At 44.1% G+C, this 18,755-nt stretch overlaps 1 long non-coding RNA gene across 1 annotated transcript in view; it reads right to left on the minus strand.

Moving 5' to 3' along the window:
* Positions 1-233: 233 nt before the first annotated feature.
* The window catches only part of LOC102137646 (uncharacterized), a 30,154-nt gene continuing 11,632 nt past the window's right edge, over positions 234-18,755 (minus strand). The window contains exons 3-12 of the long non-coding RNA XR_010587741.2: positions 15,334-15,685; positions 11,255-13,446; positions 10,589-10,666; positions 5,182-5,306; positions 4,890-5,033; positions 4,687-4,714; positions 4,116-4,255; positions 3,240-3,358; positions 2,178-2,348; positions 234-787 (exon numbers count right to left, since the gene is read on the minus strand). This is a non-coding gene — a long non-coding RNA (uncharacterized lncRNA). The remainder of the gene's footprint in view (positions 788-2,177; positions 2,349-3,239; positions 3,359-4,115; positions 4,256-4,686; positions 4,715-4,889; positions 5,034-5,181; positions 5,307-10,588; positions 10,667-11,254; positions 13,447-15,333; positions 15,686-18,755) is intronic.

Raw genomic sequence — 18,755 nt, forward strand, 5'->3', positions numbered from 1 at the left:
AAAATCCAGAGAACCTCTAACTAGGATGGTGTGGTGGGGAGATGTGGGGTTAAAGTCTCCATATAAAGTCCCCACTGGGGCACTGCCTAGTGGAGCTGTGAGAAGAGGGCTACCATCCTCCAGACCCCAGAATTGTAGATCCACCTGTTACCAGAAAGGGGTCCAAATCCAGATCCCAAGAGGGGGTTCTTGGATCTCATGCAAGGAAGAATTTGGAACAAGTCCACAGTGAAAAATGGAAGCAACTTTATTAAAGTAAAGGAGTGAACAAATAGTGACTCCATAGACAGGGTGGGGCATTTCCAAAACTATGAAGAGAAAAGCATCCATCCTACTAGGTGCAGTGCATATTTAAAACTACAAATGCTTTTGTTCTCAAAGTATCAAGACATTCCTGGGTCTGTTAAGTCCTGAGTGTGTTTAGGAAACATTATTAATCTGTTCCCTCAGTTGTAAACATCTTAAGGCTAGGAATGCTTAACCTCCTGGGAATGCAGCTCAACAGGCCCCAGCTTCATTTTTCTTAGCCCTTGTTCAAAATGGAGTCGCTCTGGTTTGAATGTTTCTTACATATTTCCCCCCTCCCTTTTACAAGAGGACCCTTAATCCTCAGGGTTGCAGAAGGATGAAGGTCCGTCTTCTGTAACTTCTTCATGCTGAACAGGGGCGATGACATTTCCACATAACTATTAGGGTCTCTTGTATTCAGGGTAGAGAGGAGCTCAGTCAGAAAGCAGTGGTACGTTAAGCATCATTTGCAGCTCTGAGTTCCAGCAAGAGGTGAAACCTGGAAGATTAATAAGTGTCCAATTTAAGAAAGTAGCGAGTAAGCTTATCTTGTGTTCCTATACAAAGAGTACAACCATACTCGACAACATCAAAGAAAAATAAGTAAAATTATCCCAGGTAAACTAACAGGAAGGCTTTCCAAAGACTGGGCAGTTGTTGGGACCAAGCCGATATGGAGTTGGCTGACGGTGCATCAGTGGCAGAGATACGAGTGTCTAAAGCTTTCTTAGCCTGGGTAATATTATGTGAGTAGTCTGGAATGTGCTGCAACATTTCATTTTGATCGAAGCACAAGTTCCCCCTTAAGTTGCTGTTAAAATGGCTTTGCCATTCGGTTTGGTAAGGCCACCTGCCTAATCTGAGTGATGTCCTCAGGAGGGTAAGGGCACGGTGCGTATTACTCAAAGCTGCAGCCGTGTGCTTGGCCAAGGCCTCAACTTGCAGCTCAACATTGATCGTGGCTGCCTGTGAAGAAGGTATAGCCATCTGGTGGAAGCAGATGGCTTCTATAATGAGCCTTTACAGTTTTCCAGTTAGATGGAAGTCAGTTTAATTCAGTGAGGATACATCCCAGAGGATAAAGATGACCCCACATACACCTTCCAGTCCACTTATAAGGTAAATGTCACCAGCTGAGTTCCACAAGCCCATCACCACCTCAAAAAAGAAGAGGCACCAGTTTTTTGTGAATTACTTTGCCATCTCACCACATTTTGTCTGTTAAAAGAAGGGTCTTACTCAAACTTGGGGAAAATCAGCAGCTAATAAATTATTTAAGCTGTGGTCTGTGCCTCTCTGCCTTGTATTAAAAGAGAAAGCTGAGGCCTTTGGAGATGAATCTGTGGAATATGGGGAGTCTCAAAAACCCAATTTTACAGTAAATACTAAATCCCATTTCTTAGGCTCTGCTCCTTTTGAGGTGCTCGATTTGGTACAGGCACGGTGTGACACCCAAGGCTGGTGCATCAAAACCACTTCTGTGGGGTCTGCTAAATCCACGGGGTGACTGACTGAGAAATTTAGCTCACTGAGATGCCTGGATGGACTGCATGTTCTCTCCATAGCTCTGTAAATCTCTCTCGGCTGGCTTTTGAAAATACCAGGTGGCCGTGAGTTTGAGGTGGTAATACTCCCTCTTCAGCAGCTCCTGTGTTGTGGTCACATGTCAGCTACTCTTTGCAGCTGGTGAAGGCAGGATCAGGATTGGAATATATGTTAAACAAAGGCTGAATCTAGACACATGCACATCTAAAGGCTTTTCCAGTTCTGTACAACTGAGCCTCAACAGTGTCTGTTACAACAAAAGTGTCCTCCAAACATTAATTTGGGATCTTCTCCTATACATGTACAAACAGTGGATTGACTATTTGTCCATCTTTGACACTTACTGTGTTCCACCAAGAGGGACACCTTCCAAAGCAAGAAACTGTTGGACAAACTTCAATCGAATGTCTGAGCATGATCCGCGTGGCAGAGGTTTACTTCCTGAAGAATGGACTTCACCTTTTAACACCACTTCACACTGAGGTCCAAATGGCTGCACAGACAGTTTTTAGATCCTAATAGAGAAAGAAATCTGAGTTGAAGATTCTGAATTCAATTCTTTGGTCAACTATTTCCTATATTTCCTTTGCCCAAAAGACCTAGCTAGGTGCTGAGGACACAATGATATTCCCACCCTTAGAGCTTGTGCTCCAGAGAAGAATATAGGCAAGGAGAGAGACAATCCAATGCCATCTGCACAGCGGGTGTAAGCGGCCATGGTGCTACAAGCATGCTGTTCATGGGAAATCTGGGAAGAGTGGAGGAAAGCTTCCCAGAGGGAGCCAGCCCAGGGAAGCCGTGGGCAAGCATTCCAGGCACAGGCGTTCACACTGGTGCAGGCAGGACTCTTCTCTTCTTCCCTAAGATCCTAATAGCAGACTGAGCACACGAAAGAGTTCTGTAGCCCAGGCAGGGGCAGAAGCCATGTGTGTCTCCGAGCAGAGGGCCGTTGAAGCAAGGGTCACACAAGCAAGCTTGGTACCCTAGACAGGGGAGCTCCGGCTGGAGGCTGATATTCACTTGGGATTTGGAAGCCCAGAATTCATGGGCCCGTGGAAGAAATGGAGAAATACAGCTCAACAGCTGACAAAATCAGCAGTTTCTGGGAGAATAAGAAAAGTGAAGGAGAAAAATCAAAATTGTTGTTTCATTGTTTACTTTTGTCAGAATATACTTAAAATAATCATTTCTTAATATCTATTCAGCTGGTTTGAAAGGAGATTCTCAGTAACAAAAAGAAGAAAATCTGAAGCTAAATGAAAGAGTTTACACAGATTCATGGCATCTATTAGCAAAAGTAAGATGTGGACTTTGTCATTCAGATGGTGGGTTTTGAAGCACATCCAAGCGAGTGGCTGTTTTGAGATATGAGTAAAACCTTGTCATTATACACATATTTATGTTACCTTTCCTCCCAAACTTGGGGATCCTTTGGAGAAAAAGAAACTACAACCTCCTGTTCTTCTCCAGGTTTAATGAATAGATTCTCTGGATCCACTAAAGAGGGACTTCCTCATTCGGGGACCTAAATAGTCACAGAATCATAATTAAATGCTGACTTAGAAAAACGCTGCTTTCACTCAGTGACTCCTGCCTTAGATTCCTTTCTCATTTACCAGGAGAGGCTATTTTTCCCTGTCTCCCAGTCCATCACAGGCTCAACTCATCCTGTTCTCTTGGAAAGCGCCTCTCTTCCTTCTTTTTCTTCTATAACAAACCTAATGTCCCACAAACTGCACCCCCAATTTCCTGTCACTAATGCACCCTCACTCACCTTCAGGTCTCAGAAAAGAGGTCAAAGTGTGTGGGTCACTCTTCCCCAATTCTAGCCACAGGCTGACATGCACATTTTTCAGAAATCAATCTAGAACTTGCTTTTCACATTCAAGACATTGGAGTCTACACTGAGAGCCCCATAGCATATACTTCATGCTAGAGAAACAGCCAGTGTTTAAAACTCTCAGCGATTCCATCATCTGGTCCTCAGCGCACCCTGAAGGGGCAGGCGGCCCCGGGACCCTCAGAAGGCAGGGAACCCTTCCAGTCTCAGGAAGGACTACCTTATGGTGCTCTGACAATAATTCATACGTTGATATCTAAATAAACTGCAACGTTCCCAGCTTTTCTCAGAGGTAAGGGCTGTTTTGTGGATGGAGCCATGCTGGCCACCAAGTGCATCATCTCGAAGATGGAGCGAGACAGACCTTTGAACAATCTGTCACCATGAAAGTGACATCAGTCTGAAAGCAAGACAATGAGGCAGAGGGGAGGACTGAGAGTACCTGGAAGTCTCTGGGAGCAGGAGTTATGGCTCCTTCTGCCCCTTCTTGGAGATCAACACTTCTAAGAACCGGTGGAGGGTCTGGGCTGTCAACTTCTATGTCAACTCTCGCCACGAAGTCTCCTCCTGAGTCCTGAATCTCTAAAATTCAAAAAGATTATTCTTTCAGTTCAGAGACCAGACACACTGAATTGTACATGCCATCAGCAGTCCAAAACAATGTCTTTAGGGGCCACAGAAAAATGTAGGCAAGAAGATTTTTTAAAGAATTTAAAGAGGACTGGAAATGAGTGGAGAAGCAGAAAAAGCAAGAGCACATCCAACTGATACACGAGAGGAGATCAATTTAGAGAAAATATCCCAATAGGTCCTCAGTGGTACTTGCTGTGGTCATGCACATTCACCTAGGTTTGACCCAGAACAGCAGGCATCTGCCTCATCGTCAGAACAGCATAAGATACTTGACAGATGACTGGAAGCATTCACATTTACTGGCAGAGGAAATCAGTCTCAAATTTGTGGTCTATTTAGACATAGAGAAAAGCAATTCCCAGAAAACATAAACATGATACCTGAAAAGCCGAGTTGCTTCTTTGGATTCTGGAAAAGAACCAAAATTATCAGAAATTCTAGACCTTATGAAATATAAATAAAAAATTGTTATACATTAGTATTAAGATGAAATCTGAATGAAAGAAAAGCAGTTTGGAAAACCTTACTGTTTTTGTTTTATTTTGTTTTGTTTTGTTTTGATGGAAAGCCCATCCCCTCCTACCTGTCCCTCATAACAGGCAGGTGTCACGTGGTTGATTGCAGGGCAGCCTGCCAGCCGAGGGACCACATCAGCGCAGGGAGCAGCTCCCACAGGAGCTCAGCCGGGTTCCTTGGAAAACGTCAGTCCTTGCCAGGCCACGGTGCTCTGTTCAGAAACAGAAGGCTCAGTTTCAGTAAAGCCAATAGCAATAAGAATGTGAAATGTGTTAACAAAATCTTTAACAAAAATACTTCAGTTCATAGAAAGAATGTGTTGTGTGAACAGCATTTTTTTCCTCTACGTTCATACTCACAACACTGAGAATCAGCTTGATTGGTAAGTGGTGTGTGTCCGGTTCATTGCTTTTATTGGCAGGGACCTCCAGCCTCCACAACTCCAGTCACCAAAATCAAGAATGTCTTTCTGTTCTGTTTCTACCTAATTACAAAACAGAAACTGATTTTTAAAAAGCAATATATTAATAAATAGCACTACTTATGTTCATATCACTGCCATTTCTAGCCACAAATTAGGAGTCAGCATGAAGGAGAACTTTCCAATTGCTTATTTTTTACAAAGATAAATGTTAAATTCTTTTTTTGAGGTCTTTTATATACCCAAATAGACCAGAGAATTAAGCTGCTGTTGCTTGAAAAAGACTATATAATCTTCAGATGAAGTGACAATTGTATAAATTATATAGACCTCCTCTCTATTATTAGAAGGTTTTAACAATGAGTCTTACTATTACAATAATGACTTCTCCATTCCGTTCAAAAGTATCCCTTGTATCTTGGCATTGTCCGATTTTATTTTAAAATGTTTAAAATGTATCAAAATAGATGTATTGAAAGATTACAAAAAGGGCCTATGATCTATTTAAAGATTACAAAAAGGGCCTATGATCGTGAAGAACTGACTTCCTTAATCAGGGGCGACCGACATAACTGAGACCCCTGAGACCCCCACATACGGGAACATTTGAAGACATGGGAACGCCGCTGGACACCAGAATCTGGGCAAGTCCCTGACATGAAACGGCAGAGTACCTGCCCGCAGCCTAGGCACATTCTCCTTCATACTTCAAATCCTTCCTAGATCACTTACAATACTTAATAGAGTATAAATGCTACGTAAATAGTTGTTATACATGATCGTGTAGGGAACAACAAGAAGGAAGAAATGCCCGTACCTGTTCAGTACAAATGCAACCATCTTTTCTCTGGGGCGTGTGGATATTTTTCACCCAAGCTTGGTAGAATGTGAGGATGCAGAACCCACAGATCCAGAGGGCTGAATATATTTAACACACACACATTTTGCTTTGTCTTATACAACCATAAAATAAAGGGAAAGCAAAGGCCGCCTGGCAAGAGGGAGCTGACTGCCATGGTGGCTCAGCAAGGTCTTGGGTCCAGATTGACCCTCAAGATGGTAAAGCTTTAATACGTTCCAGAGAACAATCGATGTGACTTCAAGCTTGTTGTGGACAGGGAGAGGCTAAAATGAAATTTGAATTCTATACATAAAGCCCAGAAATTCACAGAAGTGTTCTTTTTTTTTTTTTTTTTTTTTGAGACAAATTGTCGCTCTTGCCCCCCAGGCTGGAATGCGATGGTGCAATCTCGCCTCACTGCAACCTCCGCCTCCTGGGTTCAAGCGATTCTCCTGCCTCAGCCCCCGAGTAGCTGGGATTACAGGCGCCCACCACCATGCCCGGCTAGTTTTGGTATTTTTAGTGGAGACGGGGTTTCACCATGTTGACCAGGCTGGTCTCAAACTCCTGATATCAGATGATCCACCCACCTAAGCCTCCCAAACTGCCGGGATTACAGGCGTGAGCCACGGCGCCCGGCCCATCTTTATTTTTTTGACGAATTTCCTGGTATGTCTATTTCCACCCTTTTGTTTATAATAAAGATACAAAATTAGCCAGGTGTGGTGGCACACGCCTGTAATCCCAGCTACTTGGGAGGCTGAGGCAGGAGAATCACTTGAACCTGGGAGGCAGAGGTTGAAGTGGGCGACATTGTGCCAGTGCACTCTAGCCTGGGCAACAAGAGGAAACGCTGTCTCCAAAAAAAGGAAAAAAAAAAAGAAAAGAAAAGATGATGCATAATATTAACACCAGACAAAATTGACTCTAAGACAAAAGGGATAAAGAGAATTTTTATTTCTTTATTTTATTACTTTTAAAGTCTTTTAGGGTCACAGTCTTTTTCTGTCACCAATGCTGGAGTGCAGCAGTGCAATCCTAGCTCACTGCAGCCTGGACCTCCTCAGCCACCAAGCCTGGCTGATTTTTCAAACTGTTTTTTAGAGACAGAGTCTCACTGGGTTGCCCAGGCTGGTCTAAAGCTCCTGGCCTCAAGTGATCTTCCCCACTAGGCCTCCCTAAGTGCTGGAATTATGTTGCTATGGGTTGCTATGTCTGGCCAAGAATTACTTAAAAATTAACCATTCCACACAGAAGACAAAACAATCCTAAACCTAAACATCTGTAACAATATAGCTGTGTAATACCCAAGAAAAAAATGATGGGATGTATAATCCTCCTTGTAGGAGAAATTTCAGATCTACAACCATCTCTCAGAGGCTGAAAGGCTAAGCAAACAAAAATATGAGTAATGATTCCGAAGATTTGAACTACAGAGAAATAAGCCAGAGCTAAGTACATGTAAGAGCTCTGCACCTGCGAGAAGAGTCCTTCCAAGCTCACAGGAGACACCGACATCAGCTGAACATCCTAGACCACGGAATCAACCCACCTGCCTCCGTCCCACACTCTGACCATGAAGCGGGAAATGGGGGCCGGGGAGAAAGCTCAAGTAGGACAAAGACTCATTTACAAGTTGTCACCTTCGTAACCTGACTCCCCACAGTAACAGTGAAGCAATAGATATACAAGGAAACTCGTAAAGAAAATAAAGCTAGCAGGCCGGGCGCGGTGGCTCAAGCCTGTAATCGCAGCACTTTGGGAGGCCGAGACGGGCAGATCACGAGGTCAGGAGATCGAGACCATCCTGGCTAACACAGCGAAACCCCGTCTCTACTAAAAAAAATACAAAAAACTAGCCGTGCGTGGTGGCGGGCGCCTGTAGTCCCAGCTACTCAGGAGGCTGAGGCAGGAGACTGGCGTGAACCCGGGAGGCAGAGCTTGCAGTGAGGTGAGATTGCGCCACTGCACTCCAGCCTGGGCAACAGAGTGAAACTCCGTCTGAAAAAAAAAAAAAAAACGAAAGAAAATAAAGCTAGCATTTGGCAGTGGAACCCAAATGCTAGCTGGAGTGGACTTCACCTTTTAACACCACTGCACACTGAGGCCCAAATGGCTGCACGAATATTTTCCAGATCCTAACAGAGAAAGCAATCGGAATCGAAGGTCCTTGTAGCTAATTATTTTGGCAACTATTTTCTACATATTTCCTTCGTCCAAAAGACAAAGCTAGGTGCTGAGGATACGATATTCCCACCCTTAGAGCTTATGCTCCAGAGAAGGATACAGACAAGGAGAGAGACGATCACAATGCCGTCTGCACAGGGGGTGTGAGCAGCCGTGGTGCTACGGGAACACTGTTTATAAGAAGTCTGGGAATTCCGAGTGGAGGAAAGCTTCCCTGAAGGAGCCAGCGCAGGGAAGCTGCGGGCAAGCATTCCAGGCACAGGCATTCACACCGCTGCAGGCAGGACTCTTCTGTTCTTCTGTAAGGTCCTGAGAGCAGACTGAGCACACAGAAGAACTCTGTCGCCCAGGCAGGGGGAGAAATCCCGTGTGTCTCAGAGCAGACTCCGCTTTAACCAGGGGTCACACAAGCAAGCTCAATACTCTTGACAAGAGAGCTCTGGCTGCAAGCTGATATTCACTTAGGATTTGAGGGCCCAGAATTCATGGGCCTGGAGAAGAAATGAAGAAACATATCTTGGCCAGGCGCGGTGGCTCAAGCCTGTAATCCCAGCACTTTGGGAGGCCGAGACGGGTGGATCACGAGGTCAGGAGATCGAGACTATCCTGGCTAACACGGTGAAACCCCGTCTCTACTAAAAAATACAAAAAACTAGCCGGGCGAGGTGGCGGGCGCCTGTAGTCCCAGCTACTCGGGAGGCTGAGACAGGAGAATGGCGTGAACCCGGGAGGCGGAGCTTGCAGTGAGCCGAGATCGCGCCACTGCACTCCAGCCTGGGTGACAGAGCCAGACTCCGTCTCAAAAAAAAAAAAAAAAAAAAAAAAAAAAAGAAACATATCTTAACAGCTGACAAAGTCACCTAGTAGTTTCAGGGAGAAAAAGAAAAGGTGAATGAGAAACATCAATGCACAGCGCGGTGGGGACAGAAATGTCAGGCTCATGACTGTGGTCCCACAGCTCCACCCCACCCCGACTGTGATGACAGCTCTGGCCACCTCTCCCTTGTCATGCTCAGCGGGGATCTTCTCTTCTACTCCCCACTGCCAAAGACAACACCGCTTCATTCCCAGACTCCTGGGTGTCCCTAAGAAGTCTCACAGCCCACCTTTCACCCTCAACCCTTTCCTTCGGTCATCTGCTTTTCATCTAAGCTGAGGATCTGAAAGCACAGGGGAAAAGCCAGGAAAGGGGAGGGGGGAGGGCATCTTATTTTACCAGGTAAACTAGAGTCACTAAGAGGCACGTGGGAAGACTAAACCCACCCACCAATGCTAGTTGGCAAGTAGCAATCACAAAACCGGGATGCTGAGGAACAGTAGCTGCTGACCCTATTCCCCTCCCCACTCCCTGCCATTCAGATGATCCTTGTAACTAGGAAAGGAGATGGGGAGTCTGGAGTTACAGCAGCTGCAACTGAGTATGTGAGAGGCCCTTGCCATCAGAGTTCGTGTTAAAACTGCATTTCAAGGTATTTCAAAAGCTTATGTAAGAAAGTCATCAGATAAATTAGTCAAAAAGAACTCCCATTTCCAAATGAAGGCATAGCCCCAAGATTAACTTGTTTCTCTCCTTCTCTCTTTTGATAAATGGCAATAATTTATATTCAGCCCCATTTTACAAGATTAACAAGTAGAGGGACCAGGACCTCTGAGCTTTCAGTGATTGTAATGATAGTGCCACAAACAAATTTGTATAATGTTATAAATAAATAACAATGAAATATAAATCATGACAGAAAAAACAAAACATTCCGTTTTCACTGTACATTTTAAGCACTACAACAGAATGGGGCCTGAGAGAAGATTCCATGGCAATGCCGGCGTGAGGTGGAAAGGGGTAGGGAGAGCCTGGCCCTGAGAAGGGAGAAATCAAGCACTGACTCCTAGTGCAGCTGTCACATTCCAGGAGCGCGGCCTAGAAAGCCGGCTTTTCCCCACTGACACTGATCTGAGGACCCCGATGCTGACCTGCAGCCAGGGGTCGGCTGCACTGAGCACAGATGAAGATGAAGGCGGGTCTGGGAAGCCGTCCCAACACCACAGGCATCACGAAGCTTCCACTCCTCAGACAGATACTCCCCGGCTGAGAATAAGGCACAGTCCACGATGCCAGTGACACCAGACCCCTGACTAATAGCTCAGTCAGTTCAGTGGCAATGAGTCTATGAACCGCTTGTTTGTAGCCCAAAGCTCCAGTTCAAAGCGCCCCAGATGCAGGAGTCCCTGCCCCTGCCTGAGCCTTGGCAGAGCCCTGCCAACATTTTCTTCCTGCTTCCATCCAGTCCAGGAAAAACAATTAAGATTAGATCAAACTCACCATTATAGCCACTGAATCGTTTGATGTTACTGTCATGGCTTCCGTTTCTGTCTCACAAATCATAAGCCACCGCTTAACCTAAAAGAAAACCGCAGAGGCTCGAACTTTGCAGATGTGGAGCCTATCCGATTCTAATACTACCACCCGCCTTTGCCCCATCCTCACGCAGTTGCTCTGGAGGGCAGAGAAGACAGCACCCCGGTAGCATGTGTACCATAGCAGGAAAAGCATCGGTCCCAGCTGTGGGGGCACAGTGACCATCAGCAAGAGAGAAGCGGCCTCACGGACGCACCTGAGTGCTGCCTCTCCATCACAGCCACCCAGAGACTCGCAAGCTGGAAGCACTCGCTCACTCTAGGAATCAACTCTAAACCGGACATTTCCTAGATGAAATCATCACAAAACTGCAACAGCAGAGCAAAAGAGAGGTAAGGAAGACAAAGCCACAGGCAGCCTGTCACCTGCATAGGTGCTGGGGGTGTTCTCAGCCATCTTCGGGAACCCTTGCACAGAAATAGATTGTGGTGGTCTCAGTTTAGGACAAAGCACAAAACTTACAAGAAATTAAAGCCAACCAGTAACTCCTTGAAACAAACTAGCTTTGTGGGGTCATTTGAAAAAATCCAACTGTGAAATAACAACAACAACAGAGCAAAAGCATCTCACCCAGTACTGATGTCATTCCTGAATCCCGTGGTTTATTTCCAGTTTGCACCAACAGAATGCACAGGAAAAGGTTTCGCTGCGCTTAGCAGGTTCCGCTGTGAGGCATTAGAATATGGGTTGCAGACGGAAGAGGCACCCATCCATCCAGAGCCGGTATTTGGTCCCAGATTCCACAGCTGCAGGGTTCTGCACATGCTCTCCCGTGACAGCTGGACAGGGACGGCCTCCTGAGAAGCCACAGACTGCGGCCCTGCCAGCCTGGCACTGAGGCAAGGTGACACCTTCCAGCTGAAGGGAGTGTTCTTAAATATCTCTGGCTGAAGGAAGCTGTGCCGGGAGGGGTCACACCAAGAGTGCAGGCACCGCAGCAGGTATGTTCTGATCTCAGCTGCAGAGTCATGAATGGCTCCGCTGGGAACAGGTCCTGGCCTCTGAGCTCACTACTTGCAGTTGACGTAGCTTTAGTGATGGTTCTTTCATCATCATCTACAGTCTCCTGGCAGGACACAAGGAGGTGTGAGTGGCTGATCCTGTCTCACGACTCAGACCTGACTTGCTCAGGAGAGCCAGCCTGATCAGGTCCACTTCCTTGAGGTTTGACGTCCAATCCACCTCACCGGGTTCCAACAGATCTCCACTTTGGAGGAAGATCTTCACTTGATCTAAGGTTAGGTTTTACATCTTTAGGCTTGCTACTCAGAGCAGTTGCAGTCATGTTTTCATTTCACAGTTGTTTGTGATCATAGACGGTAATGTTCCTTTATGTTCCTTTTCCTATATTCTGAAATGGAACTTTTTCTCCCAATTTTTCCACAGCCTATTCCTCTGACGGGGCTGGGCTGGCTTGAAAAATTGTGGTGCTCATCTCACTAGTGGTGTCACTCTGAGTGTGACAAGATTTTAAAAATAATCAGATAAACTGAATACAACAAATTCAAGTCATGCTGGTATAAACTGAGGTAATAAAGGAATCTACGTGGGTTATCTTTCTGAAATAGATGTGGTCTACACAAAGGAGTTATTCTGCAACTGGAAAATGCAGGTTATTAGAAAATTTATGTTTGTTCCTTTGTAAAACATATAATATGAGGAAAATAAACAGGAGGTATACACCAGTCATATCTGAAGTTTACATAGATAAAGGACCAGAGTTGAGTAAGTTTTTGAAAATTTAAGGGACTTGTGTAAACTTTATAATGAAAATCTAAATACATTAGTCACGAGGCAGAGTGTAGATCGGAGGCACAGCTGGCTCACAGGGCCCTACCCCCCATCTGTCCCTGCTGCTGCCTGTGCTTGAAGAGTAAAGATGTTAACTCTTATGTGGACCCATCCCTTTCCTGTGTCTAAACGCATGTGGCTCTAATAATGCATGACTTATCGCGGTAATTCCACACCACTGGACATTTGGGAGAGCTTAGTACAAGCAGTGGGTACTCACAATAAGGCTGGGCTTGGCAGGCCAGGGAGCACCGTGGCTCCTTGCAGTTACAGAGGAGCCCAGGCGCTGCGGTTGGCGGCGCAGCGTCTTCACAGGCTCAGGCTCAAAACGCCACGACCCACCGTTCTACAGACCTAAGCCAGGCTGTACTTTCACTGTCGGGATTATGATGATCAGCTTCCCTTAATGCCCTTATCCCTTCGGATTTCATTTATCCTTCGTGCCACTTTTCTTCTATCATTTCTATCACACTTCTTAGCCTGTACTCTAAAATGGGCTGCTGGTGTTTACAATGACGCATTTACCAGAACATTTCTTTTGCTCAGGACAGAATTTTTAAGGTGGACAAGCAAAGCCGAAAGTCCCTTCCAGCCCTGCAGTACTATGGGGTCTGCACAGTTCGCGCTCAGTGGCTTTGCTTCAAGAAATGGTTCGGCTTCTACAGTGGTGAAGACCAGCTCACTCACACCTCAGTTCCTGTGAAAGTAACTGAAGAGCTTCCAGAATACAATGATAGTCCCAAAGGGATCTGATGTAGCTGAGCAACATATACAGGGCAGCCTCGGAAACGCCATCAGAAACGATGAAAACCACACAATAAATGAGCTCATCCACATACTTACAACCAGATCCCAAGTCTCCAGACGTCTCATCACATTTTGTTTGCTGGTGAAAGATGTGTGACAGGCGAGGTCCATGACCCGTCTGCCCTCTTCATTGTCATAAACCACATTCTGTGTGAGATTCATTTCTAAAAAACAAAATTCCAAAACTATCCGTTGACACATGTAACAACTAAAATGATAAGACATTCTCACATAATTGTTTTATCTAGATGACTGCCTTAGTTATCAACAGCACTGAAATCTGCCCAAAATGTGTTGGAAAAAGAAAAATCCGTTTACCAAAATGAAAGTATCTCTTTGATGGCAGACAAGCCAGCTGTGCTCATGAAAACAAGTCAATAATTGAGACTGAGAAATAAAGGGAAGAATGCTAAGACATAGAAAGGTATGTGTCCACTAGAACTCTGATGAAAGATACGATTTCTGAGCAATTCTCCCTATACTAGTATATTGGAAATTTTGTTTAAACTATAAAACACTTAAATATTTCAACTTAAAAGACTGACACAGTCCACATGAAACTATACCCTATCCAAAATGGACAAATATCTGTTTCTTTTTTTATAGTTATAATGGCAGTTTATTGTAAAGGATACAAATGAACAGCCAGGTGAAGATGCACTCAGGGCAGCAAGGTCTGGAGGGGTCCTGGGTACAGAGCTTCTGTGCCCTCTTCAGCTCATCTGTCTGTCTAGCACATCAATAGATTCACCAGCCAGGAAGCTCTCCAAGCCTTATTGCTGAGAGTTTTTATCTAGATTTCATTTTATAGGTATAATTCTTTAAATCACTGACCATGTGATTGGGCTCCATTCTAGCCCCTTTCCTCTCCCCAGAGATTGGGAGGGTGAAAATTCCAACCCCTTAATTACATGATTGTTTTTTCTGGCAAACAGCCTTTATCCTGAAGCCATCCAGCCAGTCCCCCCGCCCCACATCCGTGAGCCATCTTGCTGGTGTAAATTCAGGTATGGTCCAAAGGGGTTTGTATGAATAACGAGAGACACTCTTATTCAGGAAAATTCTAGGGTTTGTGAAGCTCTGAGCCAGGAACTCGGGACAAACCCTAAATGTACTTTTAAAAATTATACCACAAGCTTGGAATTTGGGAGTGGGTAGTACCTATTGGAAGTGGTTGGTATCTATCTAAAAGCCTCCGTCAAAAGTGAGAGGAAGAATATGATTTTAACGTCCTATTACACCGTGAAAGTGCAACAGAACTACTGCAACATAAATGTCAGTTCGGAGAGGACAAATACGGCCTTTCAATGTGGGCGTGATGAGTTTTAAATGTTCTTGGATTTTTTTCACCAAGTTAGGTGTAAGTGAAAGGACATGATGCGAATCAATGAAACTTGCTGAAACTTGTTGAAAAATTACCTTCCTGGTAACTAGAGACATATTTTTCATGTTTGTTGTAAACACCCTGTAGGTACTGCCTCCGGTGAACCAATTTAAATAAGATTCCCTGGGTCTCAAAACCATGAGAACAAGGGAATATATTGAGAAGGATATTTTCCTACTTTGAAAGGTTTGTGCTTGGAATCTATGCGCTTGTAAATCTTAAAAGAAGTTAGGAAGGGAGTAACTTATCTGTTAATAGGAATACCGGAGTCATCCGCACTTCTGGTGGGGAAAAAGGGAGTGAGCAGAGAACCACTTAATGAAAGTGGAAAAACTGTAATAGTGTTCCTCTGAGACACATTTTTACTAAAAGTATGTTTTCTTTTTGTTTGAAAATCAGAATCAAAAGCATATTTACAGCAAAAACAGCTGTTTTTAATCACTGAGTCTCTCAAATGTGATGTTACAAATTTAGATAACATAATACAGTTTCTTCAAAGTAATATAAACCTGATTGTATTCACATGTTTACAGATGAGCAAAAAAAGTGCTTTAGCATCTAGTGACTCATTTAGGTGGAAGGCAGCTATTCCTTAACTGTATCGTTTTAACCTTGATCAAAATGAAAACTTGTGTTTCTTTTATTCTGTTTTTTCAAGGCCACTTACTGTCTTTTTTCAATGGACTCGTGACATTCACATGTTCTCTTTTCACAAGTTGGTGACTGAAGGATACTAGTGAAATTAATTCTATGGTCACTAATAGGCTTCAGAGACACTGTGTCCACATTTTCTTGAAGGGACGCTGAAGGGGTCTCAGTGTGTAACATCCATCCATGTCCAAAACTGTCTCCGCATCTGATGCCACGTGCTTATGCTGGTGAGGAGACTGTGCCTCCGCGTACAGGGTCAGTCAGGTCAAAACCGCTTTTGTGGGCATTTGTGTCATGAAAGTGAACAGAGCTGAGTGTCATACAAGCTGCCTGAGGGTCTTCACTGCAACAGCTTTTCTTGCATTTTCCTTTAAGAAAGAATCAGTAACAGAGCAATAGTAAATTTTATGTTTCATAACTCATACTAAAATGTATGGGAAAAATTGTATAGTTGATATAAAAGTTGTATTATATGAAGGAACAATATACGCTATTTACTGTATTCCAGACCACATGTGAACCAAACACAAGCAGTTGACCAAAACCAAAAGTTATGACGTGGTCATGAAAAATGTTCTTGGGCGGTAGGGGGGAAGATAAAGTCCAAAATCAACACTACATCTAAGCATATTATTTTCAAACTACATAAAATCAAAGATAAATAAAAATCCTAAGGAGAAGCCATGTGGCGCGGTGGGGAAGAAATCACCTTACTTACAGAGAAACAAAGAACTTAACACCTGAAATCTCCTCAGAAACTATTCAAAGCAAGAATTGAGTAAAATGAAATATTTTAAAGAGATGAAAGAGACCACCAGCCTGTAATTCTGTTCCTTAATAAATTATCCTTCAAAAGTAAACAAGAAAAGACCTTCTCAGACAAGCAAAATATGAAGGTATTTGTTGCCAGTAGACCTGCTTTGCAAGAAATGTTTTCAAAAAGTTCTGAGAGAAGAAAAATAATATAGCTCAGAAGCTTGCATCTACAAAGAAAGAATGATAATCAAAGACAGAATAAATAAAGAATAAAACATGGCCAGGCGCGGTGGCTCACGTCTGTAATCCCAGCACTTTGGGAGGCTGAGGTGGGTGGATCACGAGGTCAGGAGATCAAGACCATCCTGGCTAACACGGTGAAACCCCATCTCTACTGAAAATACAAAAAATTAGCCGAGTGTGGTGGCAGGCGCCTGTAGTCCCAGCTACTCGGGAGGCTGAGGCAGGAGAATGGCATGAACCCGGGAGGCAGAGCTTGCAGTGAGCCGAGATCCCTCCACTGCACTCCAGCCTGGGCAACAGAATGAAACTCCATCTCAAAAAAAAAAATAAAAGAATAAAACATAAACTTGTATTTTTCTTATTTTTAATTGGTCTAACAAATAAAAATGTGTGCAAAATAATACTGGCAATAATGTGTGCAATTATGTAGAGTTATGTGTTTATGTGTGTACATATATGAGGGTGGGTGGGCACAAATATATATGTGTACCATATATATATGCTTATGTACACTTGTAGGTCAGTAAACTGAATGACAGCAATGATACAAGGAATGGTAGAGAGGAATTAGAAATCTTTTTTTACTATGAGGTACTCAAACTACTGTGGAAGCAGGATAATGTTATTTGGAAGTGAGCACAGATTAATTGTAAATGTATATTGCAAACACTAGAGCAACCACTAAAAAAGTGGGAACAAAGAATTATATCTCATATGCTATAAAAGAGAAAATGGAATCATATAAAATGCTGAACCAAAATCATGTAAAGCTAAAACCCCTCAAAGACGCATTTAGTTCGTCTTCTTATATCCATGAAACATATATTTAATTTATATAACATTAAATATTTAAATTAGATTTGCCAAACCAAATTCTGATTATTTGCCCATAACGTTAGAAATGAAAAGATAACAAGAAGTGACATTAGGAAAGATGATGGCAAAGTAGAAAGTGCCAGAAATGTGTGTCTCCACCTAGTCCACAACCATAGTGTGACTCTCTGGAGTCACTGTCAGAACTCTGGGGTCTCTTTGAACACTTCCAGCTACCAGGGAAAAAGCTCAGCTGGTCAACTGCAGTGAATGTGGACCAACTGCAGGCTTCAGCATAACAGTGGCTCCCCAGCCCCCAGCCCCAGGCTCAAGGCCAGCAAATGTAGGGAAGGGAATCCGTGTTTCTAGGGCAGATGGCTGGAGCCACATTTGGCAACAGAACCTTGCCTCCGCTTTATCAGGGTTCTATGTCCTGACTGCACATTGCTGCTTCTGATTGCCCGGGATAGGTGCACAGAAGCTGCCCATCACTGTTTCTAACCCACTGGATGAAGCAGCCTTTAGAAGACTTAAAGGAGCTGCATTTTTTTTTGTATTCAAAAACCAGCATCTATACAGGGAGATTTTAAGGCCGGGTGTGGTGGCTCACGCCTGTAATCCCAGCACTTTGAGAGGCCAAGGTGGGCTGATTGCCTAACATTAGGAGTTCGAGACCAGCCTGGCTAACATGGTGAAACCCCGTCTCTACTAAAAATACAAAAAAATTAGCCAGACATGGTGGTGGTTGCCTGTAGTCCCAGCTACTCGGGAGGCTGAGGCAGGAGAATCGCTTCAACCTGGGAGGCGGAGGTTGCAGTGAGCGAAGATCGTGCCATTGCACTCCAGCCTGGGAGACAGAGCGAGACTCTGTCTCAAAAAATAAATAAGTATACAAGGAGAATTTGGACAGCCTACACAGGTACAGAAGGAAACACGCTGATTCTCAGCCCAGACGCACCCAACACAATTTTGTAAAAATCCTAAACCTTAGAGGAAAGTAAGAATCTGACTTTCTGAGTTATCACATTTTAAGATTAAAATGTCCAGTTTCCAACAAAAACGAATCACAGGGAATACAAGGAAACTGGAAAACACGGCCTGTTAAAAAGAACTAAGTAAGTGAATATAAAGTATGCCTGAGGATGCCCAGACATCAGACTCACTAGACAAAAACTTGACCACAATTCTGCAAGATGCACAAGAGCTGAAGGAAGACGTGGACAATGACAGAAAAATGACATACAACCAAATGAGAAAGTCAATGAAGAGATAATACTAAAAAGGAATCCAAAAGAAATTCTGCAACTGAGGCCAGGCGCGGTGGCTCACACCTGTAATCCCAGCACTTTGGAACGCAGAGGCAGGTGGATCACCTGAGGTCAGGAGTTCGAGACTAGCCTGGCTAACCTGGTGAAACCCCGTCTCTATTATAAACACACACAAAAAAAATTAGTTGGGCATGGTAGCAGGTGCCTGTAATCACATCTACTCAGGAGGCTGAGGCAGGAGAATCACTTGAACCCAGGAGGTGGAGGTTGCAGTGAGCCGGGATTGCACCATTGCACTCCAGCCTGGGCAACAGAGCGAGACTCTGTCTCAAAAAAAAGAAAGCAAGAAATTCTGCAA

The sequence above is a fragment of the Macaca fascicularis genome, chromosome 6 (genome assembly GCF_037993035.2).
Source record: "Macaca fascicularis isolate 582-1 chromosome 6, T2T-MFA8v1.1".
NCBI lineage: Eukaryota > Metazoa > Chordata > Mammalia > Primates > Cercopithecidae > Macaca > Macaca fascicularis.